Source organism: Ammospiza caudacuta, chromosome 3 (assembly GCF_027887145.1).
Source record: "Ammospiza caudacuta isolate bAmmCau1 chromosome 3, bAmmCau1.pri, whole genome shotgun sequence".
Taxonomy (NCBI): Eukaryota; Metazoa; Chordata; class Aves; order Passeriformes; family Passerellidae; genus Ammospiza; species Ammospiza caudacuta.
The window spans coordinates 85,982,299-85,994,950 of record NC_080595.1 but is presented as its reverse complement, the minus strand read 5'-3'; the positions used below and the strand labels follow the sequence as shown (position 1 = coordinate 85,994,950).

General features: G+C 45.9%; 1 protein-coding gene across 13 annotated transcripts in view; it reads right to left on the bottom strand.

Annotated features, from left to right (window-relative positions):
- The window catches only part of MYT1L (myelin transcription factor 1 like), a 310,091-nt gene extending 302,587 nt beyond the window's left edge, over nt 1-7,504 (bottom strand). For 11 of the 13 annotated variants that reach the window (XM_058800680.1, XM_058800684.1, XM_058800686.1 and 8 more), the window contains exon 1: nt 659-778. The gene's annotated coding sequence lies outside the window, so the exon portion shown is untranslated. Of the gene's footprint in view, nt 1-61; nt 234-658; nt 779-7,395 lie in introns of those variants that run through there. The other 2 variants (XM_058800681.1, XM_058800683.1) reach the window with 2 other exon arrangements.
- Between the last annotated feature and the right edge of the window lie 5,148 nt (nt 7,505-12,652).

Sequence of the window (12,652 nt, the reverse complement as noted above, 5' to 3'; positions counted from 1 at the left end):
ACTTTGTCAACAACAGCGAAGTGCCCTGCAAGCAACAACGGTGATAAAAGAACATATTTACCTTGAAAGAACAGGAAGGGGAAAGCCGCAGAATTGCAAAACAAAGTAGTCCAAAGGAATTATCTATGCATGCAGTCCAAATGTGCACCTTCAAGTAGGCCACAGTCTGTCAAGCAGTCGTCTCAGCACCAGCCACCCTGCCTTCCATCTTACGAGATTCACCCAGAAAACTGACAAACCTGCTCCACGACAACAAAACTCTCCTAATGCTTTTGAACGCCCACCATTTGTTCTCCATTCATCCAATCAACTTTCCACTGCACATCTTCTCCTGCGACTGAGGCTCAGAGGCAGGATCCCTTCTCATCTGTATGCTAATTATTTTGCCACATGGACAAAAGTAATAATGCTTTCAGACAGGAAACCAACGGGCCTGAAGTCGAAGGCAGAAATTAATAAGTTTCCACCACTGAAGGCTGAGAAGGTGGGCATGCGTGCAGCTCTGTGGCTGATGGATCAGCTGTAACCTCCATTTAAGAGCAGCAGAGAGGCGACGGGCTGGAGGAAGCCTAGGCAGCGTAGCATGCATCAAGCCCTAGTTCCCCTAGAGACCACATTACTGCAGCAGAACAGCATCCGTAGCAGATTGCTGACTTACCCCGCCTGAGCCCGCATCCTTTAAGCAGCGCGGCGCGCATCCATCCCGCCGGCCCCGCGGCGCGGTGCAGTGCCCGGCGCGGCCGCGCAGGCCCGGCCCCCGCGGCGCGGCGGGAGGCGGGCAGGGCTGGGACCGCGCACCCCGGCCGGGCTCCCCGGCGGCGGGGGGCGCCGCGCCGGCGCTGTGTTCCACCCAATGGAGGGGAACGCCGAAACGCCGCAGCCGCCCGGGAGGGGAGACCGCTAAAAATACTCCCCTGCCGCTGTGCTGGCGTATAATGGTGTCTCCGATAGAGAACTCCCCCCCCACCTTCCCCCCCCAAAAAAAAAGAAAAAGAAGTCCCAACAAATAGGTTTCTAAATGTATATTGTAAAGAAAATAATGATCGAAACCATCGGTTTTTTCTGCTGGAGTACCTCACCAGGTTAATTCTGCTGAAGCTTTGCTTATATTACCTGTTCACACCATTTTCTCCCCTTTGAAACAAAATAAATTAACTATTTACAGAAGAAAAGATTAGCAACCTTACACCATTAGCTACTTGCGCAGCTCAACTTTATGTGATCAAGAGCCCAAACAGAAACCAGGGCTCATACGCACAAAGGGCCAGCTTTGCATGTACAAACCCTTAGCAGCGTTTCCCCAGCCATTTGACGTGGCTTCTGTGGCTCTCGCTGCCTGCGCTTAGCCAGGGACCGCTTTACTGAACGTGTCACAAAGACAATGACTGCGAAGAGGCACCTCGCCGCCTTCCACGGCGGTGCAGAGGCTTTTCTCTGGCGGTCACCCGCCCGCGGGCAGCGTCCCTAAAGGGCTCGCCCCCAGGCTGCCGGATGTCCCTGCGACGGGAGCGGCTTGACAGCGGGGAGTCGCTTCGTTTAAACCCGTCCCCGAAATGTCATTTCGGTAGCAGCGTGACAGGCTGTGATCTTTACGCGGAGGCGGCGGCTCCCCCCTGCCTTGGCACGACTCCGCACGCCCCCGCGGGCTCAGCCCTGCCGTGTCCCGGCCCCTGCCCCGGGCACCGCCGCGCCTCCTGCCGGGTCCCGCCCGCCCCGCGCGTCCATGCCCGCAGGCAGGCTGTTCCGCACGGGAAGGACCCTGGCTAGCGCACGCATACAGCCCACACGCCCTCCCTACACACACGCGCGCCTGCCGGCGTCGTTGCCCTCCTCGTTGCCATTGTGCTGCTGCAGCCCCCTCCTCCCCGCACCCCTCCCTCCCTTCTTCCCTCCCTCCCCCCCTCCTCCCTCCCCCCTCCCCCCCTCCTCCCTCCCCCCTCCCTCCCTGCCGCGGCTCGCCCTGCTCCGCGGTGCTCGGTGCGGGCAGCCCCGCGGCTGGCAGGGCACCGCGGGCAGCCCCTGCTGGCCGCGACAGAAGCGGGGGGGTCTGACCCAAAAGTCTGGAGGAACACCCTCCTCAAGCTTGCCCTGGGAGGTAATCCCTCCCGAGCCCGCTCTGCCTGACGTGTGAGCAGCAGACATGTCGGTTGCTGTAGAGGCTGCCATTCCCTCCCCACCCAGCCTTGCCGGGCAGCACTCTGCGCTCGGAAGGGAAGGCGAGGCTCCGCGTACCAGCCCTTGGCGCCCCGAGCCGCCAGAGCAGCTCCACGGCCGCACTCCGATGGCAGGAGAGAGGCTATGGGGAGTGGGGGAAAGTTTTTCACAGGGATTCAGGGGGAAAGCCAGCCTGCTGGGGCAGGGACTAACAATAGCAGAATCCTCACGACATCCACGCTTTTGGTGGAAAACGCAGTGTTTCCCTGAGAAGGCAAAGGAAAAAAAAGGGACTTACGTGTCTCTTCCCCCGCCCCCCCCCCCCCCTCCACGCCATCTCCACCTCGCTCGTGGTTTGGGGTTTTTGTTTGGGTTTCTTTTCCTTATTTTTCCTCTGTCATCTCTGATTACATCTCCCTGCACTCGCAGGGCTCCCCCGAGACCGAGGCGCGGAGCCCTCGGGAGCGGCCGGGCCGCAGGTGCGGCCGCGGAGCGCGGAGGGCACCGCGCAGGGCGGGGGCGGGAGGGGGGAGCCGCTCTGCCGGGAGAAAAGCCTCCTCGGTGCGGGGAGGGAGATCTACCATGTTTGTGTCGTAGCAAGGGCATGTCAGTTTGGGTTTTTTCCACACAAATCAACGTAGCCCGAGAAGCACACATGCACACGTGGTGATTAAAGGGCCCCCCTATAAGTGTATAGGGTATCTACACCCCTACAGATGAATCTCAGCATTTTCTAACGTCAGTTTTACATGCAGAACCTTTGGATAATGGTATTTGCATTTGAAAAATCAAGTTGTCTCCCTCTGTTAGAGCTAGCTTCCGTATGTTAGATCCTAGCTAGCATCTAAAAGGATAGTGAAGGCAACTATGTGGTACATGTATCACGGCAGGTGTGGTCAAACTTTTGGAAGGTGATTTCTATGGAAAAAAACCCTCATCATCTTGTCCAGCCTTTGTAGTGGGACAAAGAAAAGAGCCACTGCTTCTCCCACTGAAGGCAAAAAGAGTATTTTCTCTAATCAGGACAAAATGTACATAAATCTTGTACTGGTGAGTGTTAAGGGGGGTGGGGGAGGCCACTGCATAAATTAGAAGCATTTCCAAAAAAAAAGAAAAACAGTCTGGAAAGAAATTTGGGAGACTCGTTATTCATTGGCCTAATTATCCTCCATAAGATACTAGGGAATGGGTTTAATGGTGTGGGTTGGATTCTCCCTCCCCCAGCCTGTGTCTCGTCAGTGTGCATTATCCATGGGGAAAAGGAGATGCAGGTCATGTTTAAGCAGCATTAATGAGAGCACAGTATTTTTCCTGCAGGTTAAGTTGGCCAGGTTAGCAAACTTCAGGTAAAATATGCTTGAAAACCTTCAGTTTCTTTTACTTTTTTGCTAGTTGCGTTTCTAGTGAGTCTTGAAACATTAGACAAACACAGAAAACAGAATTCAAGCATCAGACCCACTACTGTCAATAAGGGAGTACAATTTCAGCTTGACAGGAGTATTACAAGAATATACCCGCTAACGAGCAGCCTTAATTGGCTTGCATATTGTGGCTGTCACTGTTAAAACCTGTTCCTATGCAGTCCTATTTTATGCATCCTTTAAACATATAGTTTTCTAAAGCAGTTAAGGAGACAATACTTTACTCACTGGGCTTTTGATTTTGAGTGAAAAAGAAATGAAAAGAAAAGGAAACAAAAAAAATAGGAAACCCTACTAAGAATATAGTATCAGTGACTGAGAACCTATGTGAAAGTCATAGTAGAAAATAGCAACTGAATTTTTTGGGTTTAGTGCACTTTCTCAGTTTTGAACATAAATTGTTGTTTATCCATAGGTTGCAGTGGCTGCAGATGTTTCACTGACATTTACTACACTTAAATCCTTTAAAATGTAGTGTGTTCTTTAACAGATTACCCTTTATTTCAGCAGGACACTTCCTCTTAAAAGTATTTTGAATTTAGTGGTTTGCAGGAGTTCACTGCTTGTCCTGGCAAATCCTTCACACACTAGAGTTTAATGTGTGGCTTCAGTTTTTCCAGCACAGGGTCATGCTCATAAAGAATACAAATGAAAGAGAAGACGGTTAAAAAAAAAAAGTTACTGCGCATGTGCAATTCGCTGTTATTAAATGATAACAATGTATCTTCTAGATAATAAAAGTAAAAATACCAAATAGGGCAGAGCCCCAGTGCTACATAAAGTGACTGACTTTAAGGAAGTTTTTCCTAGTCTGATTTAAAACTGCCTAACCTGAAAACTTGAATATAAAATAGTGTTGCAACTGAAGACTGCAAAAGTCATTTATATGTATAAGGAGACCTTAGAAAGCTCTTCCAGATCAATTTTAAATCAATAAAATGCTTCCTATTGTCAAACTCTGGAAAATGGGCATTTGCAGAGCAGTTGCAGGAAAGACCCTAGGCACAATAGTGTTGGTGAGAGCAAACATAATTTTTGAGGTGACGAGCTGGAGTGTGCTAGGGAGTTTTGCACAAAAAAAAAAAAAAAAAAAAAAAAAAAAAAAAAAACCAAACAAAACCTAAACAGATAAATTAAAGCATTTCGCCCAACAAAGCACTTTTTACTAGGATGAAAAAGTCTGGCTAAGTACGACAACACCTGTAATGTCCCTCACCTTCTGTGAGTTAAATTGCACTGCTGCAAATAAGTGCTGTTTAAACTCCACTGCCCCATGGATCGATCCCAGAAAACAGAATGCAGACGAAGACAGCTCTTGGAAGAGAGGAAGAATTTAAATTAATTTAAATTAAGAGACTGGTGCTTTACCACAGCCATCTTCCCGCCACCTAATTAGAAAGCATGAAGCCTCTCCTGCCTTTACCTCCGGGAGTAGTCGCAGGGCACGGGGCCGGTGAGCGTGGACAGCTCCCGGTGAGCCGGACAGCTCCCGGAGAGCCGGACAGCTCCCGGAGAGCCGGACAGCTCTCGGTGAGCCAGACAGCGCCCAGAGAGACGGACAGCTCTCGGTGAGCCAGACAGCGCCCAGAGAGACGGACAGCTCCTGGTGAGCTGGACAGCGCCCGGAGAGCCGGAGAGCACCCGGAGAGACGGACAGCGCCCGGTGAGCCGGACAGCGCCCGGAGAGCCGGAGAGCGCCCGGAGAGACGGACAGCTCCCGGAGCGGACAGCTCCCAGTGAGCCGGACAGCTCCCGGAGCGGACAGCTCCCAGTGAGCCGGACAGCTCCTGGAGCAGACAGCTCCCGGTGAGCCGGACAGCTCCCGGTGCTGAAGGAACCACACCGACTCGCCGAGGGGGGCAGCGAATGCTGGGGCTGAATGGCGCTGTCTGCAGAACAATGGCAGCCAACTCCAAATCCTGCTATAATCACATTAATGAGATTAATCAGTGAATTAGCAGCAGTCAAATGTCAGGGTGGTGGGGAGGAATCCAACCAAGCTCGGTAATTAACTTTTGGGGGGCAGGGAAAGGGAATTGACTGCATTATCTGTTAGGCTTTTCCCGAAGTTTAGCAGGTTTTATTCACCAGCCTTGGGAAGATGCTGACAATTCAAGTGGAGGGGGGAGGTGGGGATAAGATGGAGACCTCAACCTTTGTGTGCTATAAGACAGTCTACTAATGCACAGTATCCCATTACTTCCAACTGAAGTCCACTGAGGAAACCAGCACCGTTTCAGACACCCTCCACTCTCTGCAGCTGCCAGAGCTGCACTGGGCTGAGCTCAGAGTGTGAAACTAGTTCTGTGAGCTAACTTCCACCACAGATCCCAACAGGCATGATAAATATGGCGGATGCAAAAAAAGCATTAAATCTTACTCCTCTTTTAAAATGTACAAGGAAGATACTCTTTCTGAAATCAGAGTGATAGGAAAAAAGATTTCCATTTAAACAACTATCAGCGATAGATTATTATAACAAATTAATGCTAGGTCTGTTGCAGAGTGTCTTCTAAAACAAACAAAAGTAAACCCATAAAAAATAGGAAATTTAATAAAGTAATTTAAGGTAAGTCACTTAATGTAGATGAGTCAGATTTCTAGTCTCTAGCTGCCCTCAAGAGAAGTGAAACTTCTCACCACCTGAAATCCAGCACCCGTGACCATTTCTCCATGGCAAATGGGAAATACAAAAAATATTCCCCATAGATTACAAATAAAATCCATAAGTATTTATTTGCAAGAAAGGAAGTACTGCATTTCTCCTTTTCTACCTTTAAAGGAGTATCATCAACCAGGCAAAGCATTTATCATATAAAAAGTCTACTTTTATCCTAACATTACTTCTTCAGAAAAAAAGTAAAGGTTTAAAAAAACCTCCTCTGCCTAGATGAGGCTGTGCACATTGGTCAGAACTCAGAAGAAAATGCCATGCTTCTGTTCAATTGAGTTTAATCTTTGTTAGTGACAATTAAAAGAAACAAACCCGTGTAACACCTCTTCCATAAAACAGTAGGTAGTTTCTTTTTTACTGACATAAGTTGTTTTCCTTTATACTGTTTGTCTACATTTTAGCACTAAATTAATAGGATTAACAGATCTTCACTAAACGTACATTGACTACTTATCACAACTATTTTAAAATTGAAATATATACTGTGATGTTTTCAAAGAGTTAACTGAATTAACCACTCCTTATTTACAAAGCTTCTTCTATTTAAAAAAATGTATTACAGCTATGAAACATTTAAGATAGTGTTGTTTCAAAAATGCCACTCTTATACAAGTGTTCCCCTTAAAAGTACAAATCCATTGTTTTCAAAAGTCATTTTAGTGCAAAATACAGTATCTTACTTTCTTTTATTTAATTGCATTTGGCTGTCATTGAGCATTCCAATCTGTGAAGCTTCTGTCTCAGGCTCTCCATATCAAACAAGTACTGTCCACATGCAGCAAGTTTATATAAACAACAACATGCTTAATGCATGCAACATTATGCAGTCATATATTAAACACATTCTTTAGGATTTTTTTATCAGCTATTCTACAGCCCGATACAATTTCAGCTGCACAGCAGTAATGCTAGGAGAACTTGAAAAGAGCAAACAATGGACATTTAAGTACAAGCTACAGAATAACTACAAAAATCACAATAATCTTCCCAGTTAGCTGCAAGAATCAACCCCCACCCTGCACAAAACACAGCCCACACCTGCACTGTTAACTATTTGCAAGTTAAACATAAGCAAGACATTTCAGCATGGTTAAGAAACGCCCTGGCTTACTACAACTTTGAAAGGATGAGGAGTAAGAAGCATACCACAGAGACCCAGAAAAGGCTGCTTTTTTCTTCATTGAACACTGAAAAGATACCCCATGTTCCATGGAATTAAAAAAAAAAATATATATGTATATATATTAAAATACACCCACCAACACTGAGTAAAAAAAAAAAACAGGGGGGCTTCAAGAAGACTGCAGGGAAAAAGCTCTCACTCTCCTCTTTAGTGTGCAGAAGCTTAGGGGGAAAAAATGTCGCCCTGGCAGGAATGACAAATGCAGTAGGATAGGCTAGCAGGCCTGAGGGATCTGTTTTACTTCCACATACATCCTCTAATGCACGCACTCCCACTCATCCTCTCGAGATGCCTTTTTTTTTTTCCTCCACTTTTTTTTTTTTTTTTTCACCAGCTCCAAATCCCCGGCATATGACCTTCTGTTAAATAGATAAAAAAAAATTTGCTTATCAGTCATGCAAATGAGGCTGAATTCATTTTCCACAACAGATGGCCTCATAGATAATGATGATGGAAGAGAGAAAATTGAATGTCTCTCACAAGGTGGTCATGGCAACCGAGAGCAGAATAATATCAATAATAAGCTCACTGCATAATAAGGTTGTCAATCCCACAAATCAAAGTCTCCAGCTAAATCAGGTATCCCACCCCCCGCTAGTTATCAGGTAAATAGAGAAATAGAGAGCATCCTTTTTCTTTTTAAACAAGACACTGGGAAGAAATTGTAGCTCCAGAGCTTCCAGGGTAAGAGGGGAAGGAAGGAGCAGAAGAGATTTTTCTTCAATAATTGTGTTTTATTTAATGATTCTGGGAGGGAGGTGTTGGATATATACGCCTTTTTTTCCTTTTTTTCTTTTTAAAAAATATTATTACTTCTACAGAGAGGTTTTTGTTTGGGGCTTTTTTGGTTTGTTTTTTTTTTTTTGTTTATTTGTTGTTTGTTTGGGGGGTTTGATTTTTTCTTTTGTGTTTTGTTTTTTTTTTTTTGAAGGGGAGTACTGGTATGTTTTTTTAATAGTGAGGTTGGTATTTTGAACTCTATCTGCTGCCGAAGCCTTGCCTCCCCTCCCTGTGTCTGATGTGGAGTGCTGCATTGATGCAATAGCAGCTCACCTCAGGCTTTCACCTTGGCTCCCAGGGGGCCATCCCGCAAAATGAATCAGCAGCCATCCTGAGCAGACTGATTAAAATGAAAATGGCAAGGCACATGTCTGGGCGGAACTAGAGCTGAGCTGCGCTGCACTGCCTGTCTGGCAAGCATGCTCAATATAGCTTTTGCTAATAATGGCTTACCGCCTTTCGGGTTTTTAAAGGTATTACCGTCGACCCTTCCCCCACCCCCTAAACAGATAACGGTGCTGGGGGCTTTTCCCCCCTTCACTCTATACTGCTCACAGCTAGAGTCTGCCAGACTGACATGCAGTGATTGTGAAAAGACACACTTGCTTTGCAAGGATTTTCTTCACAGATGTGCTGAAATACCAAGAAAACATATTAACATGCAGCTATAAATTATGCCCAGATATTAGCTGAGAAAGAAAGCTCAGATGAAGAGGAAAGCTCAGCCACTACCAGACACACCATTTTCACACACACCACACCACCCCCCACCCCTGTTTTTTACACCTCAGCTTGCATTGGCACCTTGTGCATTATGCATCACGAGAAAATGACTGCCAGTAAATGCAGAGCAGCTTCCTGGAGCTCTCTCTGCCCTGTGCTTGACACACTCAAGCTGGATCTCTAACCACCCCCCTCCACATTCCCCAAGCAGATGAATGTGTGCATAGAGAAAGAGCCATTTAAAGTGCGCATCTCCTGTAGTCCTTTAACAAAACAGAAATATTTTGCAGCCAGCTCCGGTGTGCAAATCCAGCATCGACAAAGCAGCAAACATCAATCCATGTGTGTGGGGGGTCTGAAACCTGGCAAGACTGTTGTTTCATGAGATTTGGGAATTGCTCTGGCTGGGGATTTTTGGTGGTGTTTTTTTAAGCAAGCAGTGGCATATCTCTGGAAACCGGTGTGTATGTGCTATACATATGCACATACACCCCGATGTGCCTTCAGTTAAGCCTTGTTTTTAAACCACTGGGATTATTTCCTCCCCCCCTCCCTGCTTTCTTCTCCCCCTGCCCTGCACTCTAGCCCTGTTACTGCAGTGTGAACCAGAAATCAATAGGGCTGCTCTAATGGAGGTTCCAGCTGCAGTTGGCTGTGCAGGCGCGCACACACACACACACACACACACACACACACACACACACTCACTGACGTCTGTGGAGCTTTCTCAGCCGATTGGGCACCACATCGGATGTTCTGTGGAGCAAAGAAAAGGAATCATTTACAGTCTGGAAAAAAAAAAATGGTACCTTGCATCTCCCTGTCTCCAGGAGCACCAGGCTGGGCTCGCCGCACGGGCTGGCTGCAGTGTGCGAGTGAGAGCTCGGCTCGGGGTGCGGGCAGGTACCGGAGGACTCCCCCAGATTGCCTCAGAAACTGATGGGGCACAGAACCCCACAGTTCATACAGGATGCTTCTATAACGTTACCCATTCATACTGTGACAGATAAAAATATGAACACAGAAAAACAGACACAAAAAATCACAGCAGTTTAAGTGATAGATTATCAGAGCTCTTATGTCCTTTGAGGTGTTTGCAAGTATTTCTGAGCTCTGGAGAGTATTTTAATGAAAGGTTTATTTTTAAGGGCTTCTTTTGAAATTATCCACTGAACATTTAATATTTTGATGTAAATTGCTTGCTTTCCCCTTCTTCAATAGAAGAATATTTAATTTGTTGAATATTATTCTCCAGTTTAATTTTCTGTGTTCTTCAAGTTATTTTTATATAGATAGTTAAGTGTGAAGACACCCCTTGTTACTAAAACAAAACCCTTGTTTGGGTTTTTTCCCTTTTAAACAATAAACCTTGGGCTTGGTTTCCTGATTTTGTAGCTGTTTTTCTCTGAAACAAGAAACATCCCTGTTAGTGAACGTATTAAAAAATCCTAATTCTCTGCTCCTAAAATCAGGTATTCCTGGGATCTGCGACACTGCAAAACACCTCCCCCACCTCCCTGTCTGTGTATTTCAACTTTATTCTATAGAAAGCCACTGCCCCAGCTGAAGTCTGGCTCCAGTGAAGCATTTATATTCCTTCCACTCAGCCCTGTGGATCTTTTGCAGGGCTCAGGATGCCAACCCAAGACCTGCTCTGGAGAAATAAAATCTGGAAAATGAATCTGGAATGAATCATAAAGCCATATTGCATGACAAAGTCAAATCCCAGCCTATGTTCAAGTATTCTTTCTTATGCAAGCTTTTAAAAAAACATGGTTTAAAAATTATAGCATATGGCAGGTTACTAAGTAATGGGCTGTAGTAAACCTTAGAACAAAAGGGAAGCACAGAAGTCCACCTCGCCTTAACATCAGCAATTACACCACCACAGTACCCCCTCCCCAAATATTTATCTAATCTCTGCTTTAATTATTTATACTAGTTGCTTTTTTCTGCTGTCCTTAGCAGTTTGGAGCACATATTAATTGTTCTTGTTTTCTCTGTGTGGAGACATTCTGCCTAGGATTTTTTTCCCTCCCTCCTGCCCAACCCCTATTAAGTTTTAACCCCTTTTCTACTGGACAGAAAGCTCAGGCTGTGTGAGTACTGTAATTGCTGTCCATTAAAACATGCATGCTTTCAAGAGCTGCAAGCTATCTTGCCCAGCCTAGCAGTAGACTGTTTACCAGACTGATAAACACAGCATCATTGGCAAATGTTAAAGCATACATTGTCCTGGAATATGAAATTAGAGTCTGAACCTAATGCTAACCTAAATGCTAAAATGTATTCCTTTTTTTATGTTGTTTTTATGAAAAAAGCAGATTTCCACATAATGAAGCTACTAGGGTACTACCAATTGGCTCACATTGTAATTATTAATATCAGTGAAAATGAACAGTGGCAACTGCCCAAGGATAGAAAGCCTTTAACAGTGCCACTAATCCTTACATTCCTTAATCTTCCCTATCTTTTCCTAACACTGGCATTTAGCATTCCCAGAAACACCAGCCTAGGGCATTAGGACAGCCCCTAAGCCTGAGCAGTTGCTGAGTATCTGCACATCAGGCAGCTACTTTTTTGAGCTGAAGTTGAGCAACCCCTCTGGTAATCATTGTCTGGCTCCTATAAAATCTCTAGATGGGAAGGGGCACCACAGGCTTGTTGGTTAAATTCTTCTCAAGGATTAACCAGCAAAGCTGGTTCTAACAAAGTGTTTAGCACACACTGGCCATTCCAGTAGCTCAGTTCCCACCTCCAAATCCATGAGTATCTGAAAATAGTCCTTCCCAGTCCATAAGAGTCTTGCCAATATACTTATAATTTCTGGTATTTTCCCATCTTAGTGATTTTTGTTAAAGCAGCAGGTTAGTCTTAACAGAATCATAGAATAGTTAAGGTTGCAAGACACCACAGTGGGTCATCTGATCAAGCAGAGCCATCATAGAGCCCATGGCACAGGATTGCATCCAGACAGTTCTTGAATATCCCCAGGGATGGAGACTCCACAGCCTCTCTAGGCAACTTGTTCCAGTGCTTAGTCACCTGCACAGTAAAATTCACAGAGAAACTTCCTGTGCATCAGCTTCTGCCCATTGCCTCTTGTCCTATTGCTGGGCACCACCAGGAAGAGCCTGGTCCATCCTTCTGACACCCTCCCTTCAGATACCGACAGACATTGATGAGGTCCCATCTCAGTCACCTCTTCTGGAGGCTGAACAGGCCCAGCTCCCTCAGCATAAGAGAGATGCTCTGTGGTAATGACCTAACCTTTGAACAGAGAGAGACACAGTTCTCTCCCAGGATTTTCCTGGGAAGATGAGAGAAGCTGTGAGAAAGTTCAGAGAAAACCATTCTTATCTCCACTTGCTGCACCTGTTGTTGTGCACACTTGGAATGTGTTATGAAGATTGTTTACCAAAGGATGACTCCTTAATTGGACTCTGGTGATGGTGTTTTGATTGAATTACCAATTAGGCTAAAGCTGTATTGGCAAGGGCAATGGGCTTTTTATATAGTAGAATGTAGTAGTATAGTAAAGTGTAGTAAGAATAAAGCAATTGATCAGCCTTCTGCAATCATGGAGTCAATGCTCGTTATTACCATGTTGGGGATGCCCTGCTACAATAATGTTCCAGTCCCTTAATCATCTTTGTAGCCCTCCGTGGGACCCACTCCAGGTGTTCCACGTCTCTCTTGTCCTGAGGAGCCCAGAAC